At 45.1% G+C, this 20,369-nt stretch overlaps 1 protein-coding gene across 4 annotated transcripts in view; it reads right to left on the bottom strand.

Moving 5' to 3' along the window:
* The window catches only part of LOC307120270 (uncharacterized protein), a 911,732-nt gene that overhangs the window by 62,056 nt on the left and 829,307 nt on the right, over nucleotides 1-20,369 (bottom strand). The window lies entirely within an intron of this gene.

Raw genomic sequence — 20,369 nt, forward strand, 5'->3', positions numbered from 1 at the left:
CTGCACTGTAAACAAATGCAAGTAAACGGGTGAGCTGCGGCTTTTCTGGATAAAAACAAAAAAAACGTTTACATTTATCAACCGATTTCAGTGGTTTATGATGTACGTGGTATACTAAAAGTTCTATTCTATAGTTACTTAAAATCTTGATAGTTAGACTTATAAAATAGATATATTTTAATAAGGAATTGTCAAAGGCTTGTAATGCGTTTGGCTTTTTATACTTGAATAAGAATTATGAAGACGCCCATACTGAGATATAATTTAATTTTCACATTAAATGAAATAAAGTTTTCTTATAGTGGAAAAGGCATTTTCTGTATTTAACCGATTTTTGCTTTTCTTGTGCTTAGAATTGACCGTCATTGAGAAAATGAAACATCTGCAAATACAAATCACACTGGCAGGCTGCTTTCTGTTTTTTATAGCACTAAAATGATAGATATTTACAGGTAGATACTCTAAATATACAATAACAAAGATAACTCATGGATCCTTTATACATATGATTTGGTACAACTACACTGCAATGCAAATAGTAAATACATGATAAAGTGAGAAGTAATAGTAAATAGTGCATAGTCAATAAAAAAATTGTCAATGAAATAAACAAACAGTATACAGCAAATAAAATAATGAATAGTATAATTATATAATATCAAAAATACAATAATATAATGATAATAGCATAGTTTGTATAATACTATAATAATAGCAATAGAATATGAAATATCAATTACAGAATAGAGACAATAATAAAACATAGTTAAATAGTGACTAGTGAAAAGTACAATAATTTACCAGCATAACTATAATAGATTGATAATTGCAAGTGGTATAATATAATAACGATAATAATAATAATAGCAAATACAATGTAATATCAATTGCAGAATAATATAGACAATAATAAAAATAGTAAATTAAATAGTGACTGGTAGGTACAATAATAGTATTGGTATAATAATAATAACAACAATAACAAAAGGCTGTATATTAACCATCAATCATCTATAATCAGTCATCCTTTGTAGGGTCACCATGGCACACATCACAGAAAAACACAAAACCTGAAATGTACACCAGGGCATTGTCCACAAGGCTACCAAAGCGGGTTGGCAGGAAGCTGTGGTCACACACAAGTGCAGAAACGTTTACAAAAGGGGATGGAAGCTCCTCAGATTCTTCTACTGCTAGAGATTACATTTCAACAGCTGGGGTCTGTTTTTCGTACCTCGCTTAATACATCTGAGATGATTTGACAGATCCCAGATCTTTTAATCGTGATCACTGATCTCTGGATAATTTGGTTCTTCAAACAAATTTGCGGATTGGATTAAAATATCTGGATTAAGTTATCTGAGATTACTGCACGTTCTTGTGTTCCCTGAAGAGGGCAGATACTCAAAACCACGATCAGCAATGCAGCGATTGGCTGGTGGCAAGACAGCAACGTAATGACATCATATAATTAAAAAAGCCACCTGGCTTTTAACTGTACGTGTGTAAACCTCTGATAAAATGATAATATATTCCATCACAAATAAATCTCTCAATCAAGTGGCTGTGTGTATAGTACTACTATACACAACATTATAGTATTATAATATTTTCAAATACTCATTTTTATATGATTTTTATATTCTTATTATTTAAAATTATTATTGCCCCAGGTTCAGTAATGAACTCTTGAAATAAAGTAGCAGTGGCTGGGACAGATTTTAAGTATGCAACCTAATCCTGTTTACATGAAATAAACCGCTCCTGAGCAGGTTTGAGTTTCCGGACCTGTTGCTATGACAGCAAGTCCAGGGGCCAGTTGCATAAACTAAGCCATTATGTTAAGACAGTGTCATAAGATCTAGTATGAGCCACTAGCAGTTAGGCAAGTGGCATTCAGTCTTACTTTTCGTATCAAATTAAGCCAGTCTATGTTTTTATGTAACTGATTAAAAAAAAATTATGAACAGTCTTAAAGAAAAAAATGTATGTCTAACTTGTAAGACTAGTCTTAATGGTTTATGCAACTGGCCCCCGGATGAGCTTCGAAGAACCAAACAATCCAAGATCATGCCAAATCGGCAACAATCAAGTCCAGCTAACTGAGTTAGCCACATACGAAGAACAGACCCCTGATAGCGACAGGGTCTCATCATGTGGTTCCACTTTCCCTGAAGTGCTTGGAGAGACACCGCACCGGACCATGAGACACCGGAAAATGCCCTGGAACTGGCCAGCAGTTGGATGTTTATTCCATCCCCCTAAAAACCACACACACACACACACACACACACACACACACACACACACACACACACACACACACACACACACACACACACACACACACACACACACACACACACACACTTACTTAAGAAATAGTTCACACAAAAATTAAAATGAGCTGATAATGTATTCACCCTAAGGCCATCCAATATGTATATGTCATATAAACATAGATATATATGTCATATCTTGGCCAGCAGAGTTTCATATTTGGGTGAACTAGAACTGCACAATTCTGGATGAATCACGATTTTTTGCTGTAATCCTACTTATCAAAGGTTTTAATAGAAATAGCAGAATAATTGTAATTTAAGAATAAGATGATGTAGGTGTTTGAATTAATATTCTTTTTACAATTAATCATGCAGCTCTTCCTTTAATACAGATATTGCCTCTTTTCAGATTATATTTTGATATCTGAAATCCGTACCTGATGCTCAAATTCGAGCTCTGATATCGTACCTCTTTGTCTGGGAAACCTTCAATGTGTGATAAAAGTTAGCTAGGCAACTAACTTAACTTAAGTTAACTAACGTTAAGAGTCACAATATGTCAGTCGCCTGTCATAAAAGTCTTTCAAAAATATATAGATGAATCGATTTCAGGAAATTTAATTTATAATATAAAATATAATATAAGCTAAAACTATAATATAAATCATGTCAACTCATGTCTCAACTTCCACAGCTAAGTAGCGACATCGCTAGCTATTTTAGTCTGACTCTGGTGACCAACTAACGTCACTACTAATTATATAATAATATAACGACCAAATACAACCAGAAACAAATGTTCAGTCTTACTTGTGAAAGGTAATTCCCCGAGAACTGTTTCCAATTGTGCGGTGATTTGTACAGCCCCGAGCAGCACACGAAGCAGGCATTTTTCTCAATTCCTGTTATTAGAGTTATTGGAAAGTTGCCCTCCGCAATATGGCGGCGTCGTTGACGTGCGGTCCAGCGGCCAATAGGGCGTCTATGTATTTATTATGTCTATGTACGATACGGACTACCGGCACATCCGGGAACTTAACTGTTAATTTTGTCAACGCCTCTTTTTAGGGGAAAATAAACTAGACTTCCCATAGACTTCCATACAAAATAGCGGCACAAAACAACGTCCGTAAACAGCCGGCAGTCGTGAATAACTTAAGAAATCTCTCAGATTAAACATGTCAAGTCATTATAAATCCAGCCGGCCTGCCATAGAGCGTGAAAGATACATACACCAGTGGCGATTTCTTTAAGACTGCAAGGGAAGCTCGGCTTCCCTTATAATGTCACAAAATTAATGGTCAAATATGTACTATTGTATTAACATTTTATTGACTAAAAATGCGTTAGAAAACGTTCATCTCAAAGACGAGTTCGTTCTGAATCAGTTACATATAGCAGGTCGGCTGACTCGATTTCCTTCTCATACATTCCCGCAGCGTCACAGTGCATTTCCCTATTGAAGCCCAGCGTCCATTGACTTCAATGGGGCTGCTTTGAACGGTTTTTTTCAGCGCTTCGAAACTAGATGGTCATTGGATAAACGCTGCGATTATGTCCCGCCCACGGACGCTCAGCGTCTCTGGGGGTGAATGGGGAGTGGGCTGGCCCGGACTCCGAGCTTCTGCGTGATGATTGGAGGGTCTGTCGAAAGACTGCATCTCCTTTTGACTGACAGCGATTCTGTACTATAAGGAATCACTGAAGCTATTCGCGCTCAGTCCTATCGCGGATTTCTCAAGTTCAGTCGAAATAAAAACTGCTGCAACCTATTTCTTTGATATTTGCTTGGCGAAATTGCTTGATTTTCATCATACATTTCACACAATTATACACCACATTCCTTGTTTCAGTTTTACAGAGTTTAATATTTTTTTTTAGATCGTTCATTCATTCATTCCTTCATTCATTCATATAACGTTAGTAGGCTAGGGGAAAGCTGTGTGATTACTTGGTGTTCCTTAAAGACATGGAGTTGGACAGTGCAATGCCTCAGCTTTACAAACTGTTCTCATTAGTGGCAACAATTGGAGCTACATCTGCAAGTGTAGAAAGGAGCTTCTCCTGTTTAAAGCGACTCAAGTCCTACACCCGAAACACAATGGGCCAAGGCCGTTTAAGCAGCCTAGCTCTGCTGGCCATTGAGAGGACACTGGTCAAGTCACTTGAAAAGACTCCTAGTTGGTACGACAGGGTCACAGACCATTTTCTTGAAAAGGAACGTAGGGCAGAATTTACTTTTAAATAAATAGACAATTTTATGATGTAGGCCGAAAATGAGCTTCCCCTCTCTGACAGACCAGTAGCCGCCACTGACATACACACACTTAATTTGGTCAATTTAAAAACATCCCTTCATTCTCCCACCGTCAAATTGGTGTAACAAGTGAATGATTTTACTTCGTTTTTGCTAGTAAACATCTTTAAATGTATATATTATGTCTTTATATTTAGAGTAGGCTACTGAGAGCACTTTTGCAGCCATATAGCCTGATTTAGCTACCGATAACATCATCATGATTCAGAAACGAAGTTAAATCATTCACTGGCTTACCCGGTGACTCGATGAGGTACGATCTGTCCTCTGGCCACTGGGTGGGGTTGTTACTCCAATTTGACGGTGGGAGAATGAAGGGACATGTTTTTTTAAATTGACTAAATTAAGTGTGTGGATTTCACGCTCTTGGCAGGCAGGCTGGACATATAATTACTTGACATGTTTAATCTTAGTGATTTCTTAAGTTATTCAAGCCTGCCGGCTGTGTACGGACGTTGTTTTGTGCCGCTATTTTGTATTGAAGTCTATGGGATAGTTTATTTTCCCCTAAAAGTGGGCGTGAATCTGTTCAGAGACATTCTATGACGTTGGGCCGGTTGTGCGTATCCATTTAGTGCAATTATATCGGTAGTTTTTTTTTAAATTATTATTGTAAAAAAGTGTAGCCTTGTTTTTAAGTATTGTTTTTAAAGTAGCCTACTATTCCCTTACGCAACAAAAATATATTTCTCAATATATTACGTGACATATTTCATGTGTGTCCATATATTGTGAGATTTAAATAGTAATATATCATATGATATATGATATAAAAATATATTATGTATGCAAGTTATTGCAATATATGGGACAATACTGCAATTATTGCCGTTTTCATATATTGAATAAATAATTTTGTTATACTATTTAATATATTGTTATGTAAATTGAAATATATCCCTCATTATATGAAATTATATATTGGAAGAACCATTGTATATATATGTAAATATATATGTAAAATTATATGTGATAAACCTCAATGTACAAGATAATATAATCAGATTTATATGGGAACATATGTCTTAAATATATTGTTTATATTACATAATGTATTATATATAATATTCATTTATACTACGGGGCCGTTGAATGCTTGAATCTGATTGGCTGATGAACGTTCTGAGGTGTGCAATTATTTTCTGGGAAACGCACAGTGAAGTTCCAGGCAGCTCTTGACCGCATTACAGTTCTATATCACTTCGCATAGTTAACTGTAATAACGGAAATTACAGGACTAAAAAAAACAACATGACAGACGATTTTCCTAAAGTAAATCTTAATATTTGTGGTGAATATAAAACGTTCAACAACTGGGCGGCAGCAGAATTAGACAGTCCAGATGAAAACCAACAAACGGAAGCGGACCACAAAGGCAAGCTTTTCTGTCTCATTACTGCAATCACACGTGCTCGCACACGCACAGTTTGCACAAAAGGTGTTGTCAGCGCTGCCCTGACGATTTTACCAGTTAGCCTATATATAGACCTATATATAATGATTCATTTGTGTTCATGTATTCACATGATGGTGCTTTAAGTGTTTCTGTTACCTCTCAATACATTTATCTAGTTGATTAATTGTTTCTGTTATGTTATATTGATTATTTTATTGTATGCTTTGTTTTAGACCACACACATAGACAAACATATGGAACCAGCAATGTGCTGGAAATAAAGAGCAAAGAACTTGAAACCCTATTGCTTCTTCATGTCTCTAACCGGACATCTTTGGTGAACTAGTTCCCAACTGGCAACCCCCAAACTGATTGAAATTTAACAGTTTTCTATACTGTCAATCGCCTCGCCTCCCTCCGTCACATGCTGGAGAAGAAACATGGCATGAAAGAACACTTATTCAACTTCATGCAAGCAATGTATGATGCTGATCAAGCGGCGCTTGCCCCAGCACTGAGGCCACAACAAGAATGCTGGTACCTACCAATATTCGGTGTTTATCACCCACAGAAAAAATACCAAATATGTGTAGTGTTTGATTCCAGTGTTTGATTCCTGTTGCAGTAACTGCAGATGTCCAGCAGATGTTCTACTGCTTCATTGTCCATGAAGATCATCGTGATTTTCTAAGATTTTTGTGGTTCAAAGACAACAACCCAAACAAACACATCACTGAGTATCGCATGAAAGTGCACGTTTTTGGCAACTCTCCTTCCCCTGCAGTAGCCATCTACGGCCTGAGAAGAGCAGCCTTGCATGGAGAAAAGGAACGGGACAATGAAGCTACACAGTTCGCCATGAGAAATTTCTATGTTGATGATGGGCTCGCCTCATTCCCCACCGACGAAAAGGCCATCACTGTACTGAAAAACACAAAAGAGATGTTAGCAGAGTCAAGCATCAAGTTACACAAAATAGGCAAGGCAAGGCCTCTAACAGTCGTACTGTGATGGATGCCTTTCCCCCTGAGGAGCGGGCCAAAGACTTGGTGGATCTAGAGCTAACTGTTGACCCCTTGCCACTGCAGCAGAGTTTGGGCCTCACCTGGAACTTACAGTCAGACACGTTCACGTTCCGTGTATCTAGAGAAAAGAAGCCATTTACTAGAAGGAGAATCCTGTCTACAGTCAATGGACTTTACGACCCCCTGGGGTTTGTAGCACCTGTCACAATCAAAGGAAAGGTCTGAGCAAGCTGAATGGGACGCTCCTCTGCCAGCGCTGAAAGAGGAACAGTGGAGAATGTAGACGGACTCACTCTGTGAGCTTGAGCAGCTTCAAATTGACAGACCCTATGCGGCAGTTTCCTTGTGCTCCACAAAACACAGAGAACTCTGCATCTTCTCCGACGCCTCCACTGTGGACATATCAGCAGTGGCTTATCTCAAGATAAAAATCAGCAGTAGCTTATCTCACAGATAAAAATGGACACACTCACATTGGATTCCTCATGGGCAAGACAAAGCTGGCTCCTCATCCCCCACACACTGTTCCACGGCTTGAGCTTTGTGCTGTTGTCTTGGCTGTTGAATTGGCAGACTTAATTAACGAAGAGCTCGACGTAGACATCCACAAGGTCACATTCAACACAGACAGTCGGATTGTATTGGGCTACATCAACAACACAAGTAGAAGATTCTATGTATATGTCGCCAACAGAGTCACATGCATCAGAAAGTCTTCAAGCCCGGAACAATGGCACTTTGTCAGCACAGTACACAACCCTGCAGACCATGGGAATCGCCTAGTGCCAGCTGCCATGTTGAAAGACACCAACTGGTTCCAAGGTCCAGTCTTCTTAGCCAAAGACACCTCACCGCCAGAGGAGTTTGAGCTCATTGACCCTGAAGCAGACGCAGACGTACGCCCACAGATCCAAGCTTTCATAACCAAGACCTTTGAAGGAGAGCTGGGATCAAACCGATTTGAACGCTTCTCCAACTGGAAGTCACTTATTCGAGCCATTTCCAAGCTCATACACAAGGCCAGGTCTTATACAAAGGGCTCAAACAGCAATACGGATGAGCCGACACAAGCAAGACTAATAGTCATCAGAAACGCTCAACACGATACATTTGCTGAGGAGATGAAATGCCTTTCCAGAGGTGAAGTCGTTCCAAACTCGAGCCCTCTGAGGAATCCAATTGTGGATAAGGACGGCCTGCTGAGAGTTGGAGGACGCTTTCCTTTGGCTGACATACCCTGGGAAGAGAAACATCCAATCATTGTCCCCGGAAAGCACCACGTAGCAACCTTATTGGTGAGACATTACCATGCAAAGGTCGCTCATCAGGGAAGACATCTGACAGATGGTGCTGTTCGATCTGCTGGATTGTGGCTGATTGGAGGCAAGAGACTGGTGTCAAGCATCATACATAAATGTGTGACCTGTAATAAGCTGAGAGGAAGAATGGAAGAACAAAAAATGTCAAGCCTACCTGCTGAACGTCTCGACCCAGGTCCTTTTCCCGTTCACAAATTTAGGTGTCGATGTGTTCGGCCCATGGACCATAAGCTCAAGACGAACTTGCGGCGGCATTGCAGAGAACAAACGCTGGGCAGTAATCTTTACTTGCATGGTAACAAGAGCTGTGCATATCGAAGTTCTCGAGTCTCTGTCCTCCTCAAGCTTTGTTAATTCATTAAGGAGATTCACAGCTGTCCGTGGTCCTGTCCGCCTGTTTCGTTCTGACCAGGGAACGAACTTCATTGGGGCATGCAAGGAACTTCAGATTAAATCTGATGATCAGGAACTAAATGCTTACCTTCACAATCAAAGCTGCACCTGGACCTTTAATCCCCCCCACTCTTCCCATATGGGGTATTGCCGGTAGGATACTGGATGCACTGTTGTTGCAGACAAACACTGCCCACCTGTCTCATGAAGTTTTGGTCACACTCATGGCTGAAGTTATGGCCATTATGAACGCTAGACCCCTTGTTCCTGTGTCATCTGTCATCTGCCCACAGTGTTCACACCTGCCATGCTGCTAACACAGAAAGTCGACCCAGTGTTGCCACCAGCGGGAGAGTATGACCTTAAAGACCTATACAGCAAGCAGTGGAAGCAAGTGCAGGCGTTAGCCGACTCATTCTGGAAACGTTGGCGTCAAGAATACCTGTTGTTACTCCAACAAAGGAGAAAGTGGCACGTGGACAAGCCAAACCTGAGCGAAGGAGATGTTGTGCTGCTCAAGGATGCTCAGGTCAAGCAGAATGAATGGCCTGTAGGAGTGGTGGTGAACGCCATTCCCAGCACAGATTCTATAGTTCGCAAAGTGGATGTGAGGGTGGGCAGACAAGATACTCAGCGGGTTTATTCTAGACCAGTCTCAGAAGTTATTCTACTTGTAAAAAGGGAATAGTGTTATAATACATTATAACAAGCGGGGAGTGTTATGTTCTGTTTAGGGCTACAGCTATCGATTCTTTTTGTAATCGATTAATCTAGCACTTAATCAATCGAATAATCGATTAATCGGTTAAAAAATTCTGTGTTTTTAAACAACCAAAACAAATAATGCATAACGAAAAGGAAGAGGAAAAGCAATTTAATGTATTAATATGCACAACAGGTTTCATGCTGTAATCTAGCCCTGACATCAAAGTAAATATCTTTTATGTAGATTTCTACACCTGCAGCATTTACCATTAGGCTACTAGCAAATAATATATCGTTTCTGGGGTGAGCCTATGTGCTATGGTAACCTAGCAACCTGTGTGTGTGTGTGTGTGTGTGCATGTGCGTGAGGCTTCATTGCAGTTTGGTACAGCAGAAATACATACATTGATTTTCAATAGAACACTGCATTTGGCTTGCATCATGGTGCATTTTAGGTGAAGCATCCGTTCGGAAAATCGCGTCACAACATCACGTCCCGGTGTATACAGTGAATGCTGAAATTATTGTTGCGTGGCTACATAAAAGTTTAAACATATGTGATGCATTGCCACGATTGTTCTGACTGGCGTGAGAGAGAGGAGGGTGCATGTGTGTGTGTGTGTGTGTGTGTGTTTTTTCTACTATTAAAGTTGGAATTTTTCCAACAAATGCAAAAAGTGCATTTCTTTGTGATTTTAAAATACTTGAAGAAAACGGTTCACTTTCAGCAGTTATTGTCTATGGGGCAGATTTATGTTTGTTGTACATCAGATACAGATACATTAACACAGCAGTAGACCTACATTACATTTATTTGGATGCATTAATGAGAGAGTGATTGTGTGTGTGAATTACTCATACCATCTCTATTCATTATGAAGCTGTGGTTTTTACTTCAAAGGTATTCAAATGTATGCCTATAACGGTTGAGTTGAGTTTCTAAGCTACTTTAGTGACTTTACTTTAGTGAAAAGAGATCTGCCTTCAGGGCGCGCACGTTGTCAGAGACGTGACACGGCTCAACTCTCCATGTCACAGAAAAAAGCTGAGCACTGAACGGATAAGTTTTCCGTATTTTTGTTTTTGAATAGTTCACAATCGCTTCAATGTTCAAACTGGCAAGGCTTTAAAAGCATTTACTTGACAAACTTTATGAGGACGAAAGTGAAAGCGATCTGGCTTCGGGGCTTGCGCGCGCCGTGTGTGTGTGTGGCAGCTATAAGAACGGTAATCAACTTACATAAACTGTAAAACATGCAGTTACTATAGTGATTCTGGGCATCTAGAATCTAAACTAAATTCAAAATGTATCACACGCTATGGTGTGCCTCCTGAACATTTAACAGCGGTCCATGTGAATCAGATCCCTGCACGTATAGTGCACGTCATAGGAATTTAATGAGGCTTCGAGGCAGAATTTTTGCCTCAAGGAATTTTTGTAATCGAGTAACTCAATGAATCGTTTCAGCCCTAGTTCTGTTGTTTATCTGGGCAAAGAGAGACCTCTTGTGGTCATTCCTAACCTAGCATGTTGTTTACATTTTACTAGCAGTCTTGTGTCAGTTCAGTGTCTCTCGGTGAATTAAGCAGCCTCATATTTTTCTCTCTTGATTTAATTTGGTCAGAAAACACGTTTGCCTGTAAGTACGAAGTCATAGTTATCTCATCATCTAGCAAGAATTATAGTAATGAGATCCTTTGTTAATTAAGGTAAGTTCGTTCTAAATGTGCATTTTGATCGCATATGCTAAACGTTAGCTTCGTAATGTAAATTCCCATAGAAGTTAGCATTAAAGGAAATGTATGTAAGATTGTGGCCAAAACTGGTACTGCAATCACTTTCAAATTACTGTAGAGCGGTGTATCCCCTCTCCCCCTCCCCCTGACTCGAGGTTGCCAGATAGGCTGCAGGATCCAGCAGGAACGTAGGCTGCTACAAGGAGCTTCCAATGGCAAGTGACAAGTCCTACACAGCAACGTTTTTCTGATTCATAACGAGGTCTTTTAGGTTTCGCAAAGTGTTTTTTTATACAAAAAGTTTGTAGCTGCAGCTGTGGTAACTAGATCAGAGCTGGCAACCCGGATGGCGAAACACTACTGACTTTGTGATTGGTAGACAGGTGGAGGGTGGCGCTTCAGGCCAAAACACATGTCAACATCAACATCAGTTGAGGGCTGCAACTTCACTTTTAAATGACAATATCCTGGCCGAACTACTATTGTCAGTGATATAAGTATTTGAAATTAACACGATTCCTTAATGTCTATATCAGGGCGATTTTATGATTAATTGAAATACATTTCTTACATACAGTTCCTTTAAGCTGACGCATTTATTTGTATATGTTTATCAGATTAAATTTCAATATTATTCATAAACAACTTCTGTATTTGAATGGAATACTGAAATGTTTTGTTCTTTGCAGTTTTACAGTGCTCCCTGAGTAAAGTTTGGAAAGGATAAACAAGCTTCATTCTTTGTCTTGGGGAAACTGTTAACTATCTGCCGAGCTGATGTAAAAGGCTGGACTGTGCCATACACACACAGAAGCTGGGGCAGAACACTGAGGTAACAAAGAGTCGTCACTTTCACAAAAGGACGCTGTCAGCTGGATGCAAGAGATGTGGAGAGTACAAGAAAAATTGCCCACCTCCGAATTCATGTGAAAAGGGTGATTGGAACCGTCCGAAACAAGTACACTATTTTGTCAGATAAAGTACCGATTCACATGGTGTTGCCAAGCAAGGATGAAGACATGACATTCCTCGATAAGTTTGTGTCTGTATGTTCTGCTCTGACAAACATGAGCCCTAGTGTTGTGCTGAAATAAATGTGCATTAATTACAGCCATAAGTGTCTGTTGCATCCATACCCACAATCTTCACAATAAATATACTTAAATTAAATGCATGTGTCTTATAAACAAGAAGCAATAACAGTATAATGTGCAAAAGCAAGAAGTGTCACACAATCAGATGTTTTTCAGTGTTTATTTGCAAGTAGCGCAACCTGAGAACACCGAACAGTGCAGTGCAGTTGTAATGCTTCAAGGTAAAAGATTACATAGGCTTCATGATCTGCAGCTCCTGAACCCATCCATTTGTGAACTGCACATTTCATATGAATCAAAACCGTTAATAGTTCCGATTTTGTCCATATACCGGTCCCTGCTTCCCTATTTAACGTATCCCGGTAAATTCCACATCCTTTTCGGTATTTTAACATAGTTTTTCATTCTCCCAACTCTGCTTCTCCTCGTTCGATTTGCTGTATGTTTACATTCGTGAGGCCATCAACATGGCCGCCACGTCCCAGAATGCAACCCGGCACCCAAGCCCTACAGTGCTCAGCATCAGCATTCGGCACCAAAGAGAAAGCAATAATTTGGGAAGGTCTACACAAGCGATGGCGCAATTGCGTTTCGTCACGTTCTTTAACCCCTTTAACGCATTCGAGCTCTGGGAGGCTTTTTGGGAGACGGAGCTCTTCCCAAACCCTCAAACAATAATATGGCTACTGTATGAGAGAGAGAGAGAGAGAGAGAGAGAGAGAGAGAGAGAGAGAGAGAGAGAGAGAGAGAGAGAGAGAGAGAGAGAGAGAGAGAGAGAGCTGTCTTACAGTGGTGGAGTAAAAAACAAGATCACCGTGAAAAAAAACTTATTCTGAATCATGAAATTTTTTTTTTGCTGAACACGCAGTTGTTTCACTAGTTAACCAATAACAAAGTATTTTAGCTCTGTTTGTAAAATATTATGTAAATATTTATATCATCATACAGTAGGCAAAATACAGTAGGCTATGTGAGCAAATGGGACTACCTATGGGACTAACCACTAGCATTATATAGCCTACATGTTTATTTTCAGCAGGTTTCAGTGTTCTATTTTTAATGATCAGTGGTCAAACTGCAGGGTTATTAAGGGGACGTTTGTGATATTCAGAGATGGACTGATGAAATGATCCCTGAAATCTTCAAAAGAAGTTGCTTTTGTATTTTATTTTTAACAGTATATATATATATATATATATATAAGAGTATATTTTTATCTGTATATATCCAGTGCAAAACACTAACACATAATACAACTCTTTTTTTTCTTTCTTTTTTTGACAAAAATGTGGTTTGATCTGTTGGTTCTACATGATTACATGATATTGTGTTTGAGGAGTCAGTTTTGGGTATCAAATGATTTATGATCCTACAATAATAATAATATTAATACTTTAAATGAATGGTGTCATTGTTTTGCCTTTATAATGTAACAGCAGGAGATAATTGATCAAGTTAGCCAGAAAAAAAACCTATTAATTCAACATAACCCTATACATGAAATAAACCCATTCAGTGTTACTTTAGCTAACGTCTCGGTTAAGTATATAACCCTCGTTCCCTGAGGAGGGAACGGAGACGTACGTTAGTGACTAACGAATGGGGGTTTCGCTTAGAAGCCAATCATCTTCTAGTATTCAACAGCGCCCAATGGCAGTGCCAATGCCATGGGCATGCAGAATTTGCATGCGTAACTCCGCCCCACCTCGTGGGTATATAAGGAAGTACGCTGGCAACATCGCATTATGTTACTGCTGCAGGAGCCAAGACTGAACTCCGCGTTCCAGGCAGCACAGCTGACGTGGCAAAGGAAACGTACGTCTCCGTTCCCTCCTCAGGGAACGAGGGTTACATACGTAACCGAGACGTTCCCTTTCGTTCAGTCACTACGACGTACGTTAGTGACTAACGAATGGGGGTTCCAATACAGCAACGCCACTCAACTGTCATCCAGTGCCCTGCGTAAGTGTGAGTACCCTGTCGTAAGACTAGTACGGACGAAGGACTCCCACTTATCACAGGAATACCAAGGTACACTGGGAAGCATATCCCAGTGAGGGAATGCCAAGATGCCTACCGTAGGGAGGGCTTAAGAGTACACATATGACCCGCTGAGGGTTGCATATGGAAGAACTCTAGGGTACCAGCCGAAGGTGGATTTTTAACCCTAGGGGTGGCAGGGACTTGCCAAGGGAAAGACACCTGCTCGCTGAGGAGGCTTACAGTGGGAATACTCGTGTGGGGGTCGCCGGAGGGGAACCATGCACACGGAGCACCTGGCCGGACATGAGGGTCTGGGCTCGAAAGGGCAGACTGAACTGATGTCGGCGTCGACAGTGCTGGAGGAGCTCAGGGCTCCCGGGGAGCTCACCTGAGGAAAATATCGCACGTATCCAGTCCGTGGAGTGGAATGGCGAGCAGCTCTTTGTCTGACACCTGAGCCTGGCCCATTACCGGCCACCCGTAGGGGCGAGTACAAAGTCGGACACTGGCTCCACTCGGAGATTGTAGAATCTGGCGAAGGTGTTGGGTGTCGCCCAGCCTGCAGCTCTGCAGATGTCTGTTAGCGAGGCGCCATGCGCTAGAGCCCAAGAGGAGGCCACACTCCGGGTGGAGTGTGCCCTCACACCAAGGGGACATGGTCTACCTTGCTGCTGGTAAGCCAAAACAATGGTGTCCACTATCCAGTGAGACAACCTCTGCTTTGAGAGAGCACTTCCCTTCCGCTCTCCACCATAACAGACAAAGAGCTGGTCTGAGGTCCTGAAACACTGCGTCATGTCTACGTAAGCGCGGAGAGCGCGTACTGGACAGAGCAATGCCAAGGCTGGGTCTGCCTCCTCCAAAGGCAGCGCTTGCAGGTTCACCACCTGGTCTCGGAACGGAGTGGTGGGAACCTTGGGCACATATCCGGGCCGGGGTCTCAGGATCACGTGAGAGTTAGCCGGCCCGAATTCCAGGTACGCTTCGTCAACCGAAAATGCTTGCAGGTCCCCGACCCTCTTAAGCGAGGCCAATGCGGTCAGCAGAGCCGTCTTCATAGACAAGAACTTAATCTCAGCCGACCGCAAAGGCTCAAAGGGAGGCCTCTGCAGAGCACTTAAGACTACTGAGAGGTCCCAAGAGGGAACGAGAGGAGAGCGAGGAGGATTCAGTCTCCTCGCCCCCCTCAGGAACCTGATGATCAGGTCGTGCTGACTTACCTTTTTGTCTCCCAGGAGATCGTGGTAGGCAGATATTGCGGCCACGTACACTTTAAGGGTGGAAGGAGACAGCCTTCTCTCCACCCCCTCCTGAAGAAACGATAGCACGGACCCGATCGGGCATTTCCAGGGGTCTTCTTGGCGGGAAGAGCACCATGTGACGAAGAGGTTCCACTTCAACGCGTAGAGACGTCGCGTAGACTCAGCTCTAGCGGAAGTGATGGTAGCGACCACCGCAGGTGGAAGGCTACTCAAACCTGCCGCGTCCCGTCCAGAAGCCACACGTGGAGCTTCCAGAGTGCTGGACGCGGGTGCCAGAGGGTGCCCCGTCTCTGAGTGAGGAGGTCCGGTCTCAGAGGAATAGGCCAGGGAGGGGCTGTCGCAAGGAGTAGCAGTTCTGAGAACCAGGTCTGGCCGTGCCAATACGGGGCGACTAAAATGACCTGCTCCTTGTCCTCCCTGATCTTGCACAGTACCCGTGCAAGAAGGCTCACTGGGGGAAACGCATACTTGCGTAGCCCGGACGGCCAGCTGTGCGCCAGTGCATCCGTGCCAAGGGTGCCCTTGGTCAGGGAATAATACAGGGAGCAATGGGAAGAGTCCTGGGAGGCAAACAGATCTACCTGTGCGTCGCCGAACCATTCCCATATCAGCTGGACCGTCTGGGGGTGGAGTCTCCACTCTCCGGGGAGAGGCTGAATCCGTGAGAGCTCGTCGGCTGCACGGTTCAGGTCTCCGGGGATGTGGACAGCACGAAGGGACCTCAGGCGCTTCTGACTCCACAAAACGAGATGGCGGGCGAGTTGAGACATACGGTGGGAGCGTAGACCGCCCTGGTGGTTGATGTACGCTACTACGGCCGTGTTGTCTGTCCTGACTAGTACATGTTGACCCTTCAGCAACGCTCGGAAGCGGTGCAGGGCGAACCGTACTGCCAGTAACTCGAGGCAATTGACATGCAGAAGACGCTGGGGTCCTGTCCAGGAGCCCGCGGCTGCTTGTCCATTGCACATGGCACCCCAGTCCGTGGATGATGCATCTGTTGTCACAACAACATGCCTGGAAACTCGTTCTAAGGACACTCCGGTCCGTAGAAAACTGAGGTTCGACCACGGGGTCAGAAACTGCACCAGCGGGGTCATACGGAGTACAGACGTACCCGGTGTGGGCTTGCAGCGATGCAGCGTCACCGGCCCGGACATGGGAGGCTGAGGGGCAACCCGGTGTGGGGGCACGGTTGACAGCTGCGTCCTGACAGAGGAGACCAGGGAAGGACGCACGTTCCACTGGGGTCTGCTCTGCCAGGAGGCTGGCGACAGAGTGGGATGCGAGTGGCGGGACCCGTGGGTGGCGCGCACCGTCATCACCGGACTCTGTGGGCTCAGGGATGGGAGTGTTAATTCTTTCTTTGACCAAAATAGGGTGCTGCTGACCCGGGGGCCAGCAGCTGAACAAAGGATTCTCCCCCGGCCCTCCACCGGGGGAAGGAGTGGTCCTGCTACCATCTCCTCGAAAGAATTTCCCATCCCTGAGCCGTCCGTCTCAGGAGCGCCGCTTGGCCTGGCGTTTAGCGGGGCGCGGGGCGGCCTGAGGGGACTTGGACGCCTTCCTACGGCTTCCTCCGCGACCCGGCCCGGGTGAAGGCTGCTGCTTGGACCGGGTGGGAGGGGCGGGAGCCTTAGGAGGGCGTCCTCGGCGTGGAGCAGACTGAGGCGACTGTGCCGGCGGCTGGGTGGAGGCAGCAGCTGGCCGCCGGGGCAGTACATGTTTTATTGCCTCAGTCTGCTTCTGGGCGATTGAGAACTGTTGGGCGAAGTCCTCAACCGCCCCGCCGAAGAGGCCGGCCTGGGATATGGGGGCATCGAGGAACCGGGTCCGCTCGGTGTCCCGCATATCAGCCAGGTTCAGCCACAAGTGACGCTCCTGGACCACATTTGTGGACATCACTTGACCCAGGGAGCGTGCGGTCACCTTCGTCGCCCGGAGAGCGAGGTCGGTGGCGGCACGCAGCTCATTTAAGAGCCCCGGATCAACTCCACCCTCGTGCATGTCCTTGAGGATCCTGGCCTGGTAGACCTGAAGGATCGCCATGGCATGCAGCGAAGCGGCAGCCTGCCCCGCGGCTCTGTGCGATTTCGACACCAAGGTTGATGTGAATCGACAGGCTTTGGAGGGGTGCTTAGGATCACCACGCCAGGTTGAAGCGCTCTGAGGACACAGTTGCATCGCAACAGAACGTTCAACTGGAGGGACCCCAGTGTACCCTTTAGCTGCCGCCCCATCGAGGACGGAGAAGGCGGAGGAAGTCACCGAACGGTCGCGGGAAGACAACGGGGACTTCCAGGACCGCGTGAGTTCCTCATGCAGCTCGGGAAAGAAAGGTATTGAGGGCAAGGACTGACCGGTGTCAGCGCGAGCCCCCAAAAACCAATCGTCGAGCCTTGAGCGTTCGGGACAGGGTGGAGGGTTCCACTCGATCCCTAAACTTGCGGCTGCCCGAGACAACATGGCTGTCAGCTCTGGATCTGACTCGGGCAATGCTGGAACGCCCGAGGGCGGCAGCACAGCCGAGTCATCATCTCCAGAGGACTCGAGCCCACCTTGTGATGCGGTGATCGACATCGCATCCTCCTCCGGAACGCCAAACGAGATGCGCGGGGGGGCCGGAGCCGGCCCCGCGATCTGCGTCTGAACGCTCGCGGGTTGCAGTGTGCAAGACGGGGGTGTGGCCCGAGGCATGAGCGTCGGGGCTTTGTTCCACACCGTAACCGTCAAGTCACCCTGACCACCAGCCGAAGTACTGGGCCTCTGGGACTCAGTAGATCGGGGTGTGGTAGAGGGGACTCTCACTTCAGTACGAAGGTCATGGAGTCTTGACCGCAACACTGCGATGGTCATGTTCCCGCAGTGAGAACATGACGCATCCACGAACGCTGTCTGGGCATGCTGAAAGCCCAAACATACCAGACAGTGCTCGTGCCCATCAGAGGAGGAAAGCAACCGACCACACCCAGAAGTACACGGACGAGACATCCTGAAAAGGACGCGTCACGTGTAAGCTCTTTTATGAGAGGAAAGCCTCGCAGAGAACGCCGAAGCGCCCAGGGACCACACACCAGCTGTCTAGCGGACCACTGCGCAGATCAGCAGGCAGGCAGTATGATGATCACTGGAACGCGCCGTAACACCAACACCTCTGGAAAGCTGCTCGTCTCGAAAGCTGTCGAAGACTCAGATCAGGCTTGTAGGAGTGAAGAGATCCTCTTGGCTCCAAAGCAGAAACATAATGCGATGTTGCCAGCGTACTTCCTTATATACCCACGAGGTGGGGCGGAGTTACGCATGCAAATTCCGCATGCCCATGGCATTGGCACTGCCATTGGGCGCTGTTGAATACTAGAAGATGATTGGCTTCTAAGCGAAACCCCCATTCGTTAGTCACTAACGTACGTCGTAGTGACTGAACGAAAGGGAACTTATTTCTGATAAACTCTAAAATCTTGAAACTTTCACTGCGTTTTAGCTGTTATGAATTAATCAGATCTGTATTATGGCTTTTAGTCCATCAACATACAGAAATCTTTCAAGTTCATTTCCATTAGTGTATACAGGCTCAAGTTTAAGGAACTTTGTCATTGGCTGATGCAAAGCATCAAACAAAACGTCTCGGTTACGTATGTAACCCTCGTTCCCTGAGGAGGGAACGGAGACGTACGTTAGTGACTAACGAATGGGGGTTTCGCTTAGAAGCCAATCATCTTCTTCGTATTCAACAGCGCCCAATGGCAGTGCCAATGCCATGGGCATGCGGAATTTGCATGCGTAACTCCGCCCCACCTCGTGGGTATATCAGGAAGTACGCTGGCAACATCGCATTATGTTACTGCTGCAGGAGCCAAGACTGAACTCCGCGTTCCAGGCAGCACAGCTGACGTGGCAAGGAAACATACGTCTCAGTTCCCTCCTCAGGGAACGAGGGTTACATACGTAACCGAGACGTTCCCTTTCGTTCAGTCACTACGACGTACGTTAGTGACTAACGAATGGGGGATCCTATTCAACAACGCCACTCAACTGTCATCCAGTGCCCTGCGTAAGTGTGAGACCTGCCACTTAAGGCCGTAGGACTCCCACTTATCACAGGATTACCAAGGTACACTGGGAAGCATATCCCAGTGAGGGAATGCCAAGATGCCTACCGTAGGGAGGACTTAGAGAATACACATATGACCCGCTGAGGGCTGCATATGGAAGATCTCTAGGGTACCAGCCGAAGGTGGATTTTTAACCCTAGGGGTGGCAGGGACTTGCCAAGGGAAAGACACCTGCTCACTGAGGAGGCTTACGGTGGGAATACTCGTGTGGGGGTCGCCGGAGGGGAACCATGCACACGGAGCACCTGGCCGGACATGAGGGTCTGGGCTCGAAAGGGCAGACTGAACTGATGTCGGCGTAGGGCTCTCGGGGAGCTCACCTGAGGAAAATATCGCACGTATCCAGTCCTTGGAGTGGAATGGCGAGCAAGCGAAGACACCTGAGCCTGGCCCATTACCGGCCACCCGTAGGGGCGAGTACATAGTCGGACACTGGCTCCACTCGGAGATTGTAGAATCTGGCGAATGTGTTGGGTGTCGCCCAGCCTGCAGCTCTGCAGATGTCTGTTAGCGAGGCGCCATGCGCTAGAGCCCAAGAGGAGGCCACACTCCGGGTGGAGTGTGCCCTCACACCAAGGGGACATGGTCGGCCTTGCTGCTGGTATGCCAAAACAATGGTGTCCACTATCCAGTGAGACAACCTCTGCTTTGAGAGAGCACTTCCCTTCCGCTCTCCACCATAACAGACAAAGAGCTGGTCTGAGGTCCTGAAACACTGCGTCATGTCTACGTAAGCGCGGAGAG

The sequence above is a fragment of the Gobio gobio genome, assembly GCF_949357685.1.
Source record: "Gobio gobio genome assembly, chromosome: 24".
Classification (NCBI taxonomy): domain Eukaryota; kingdom Metazoa; phylum Chordata; class Actinopteri; order Cypriniformes; family Gobionidae; genus Gobio; species Gobio gobio.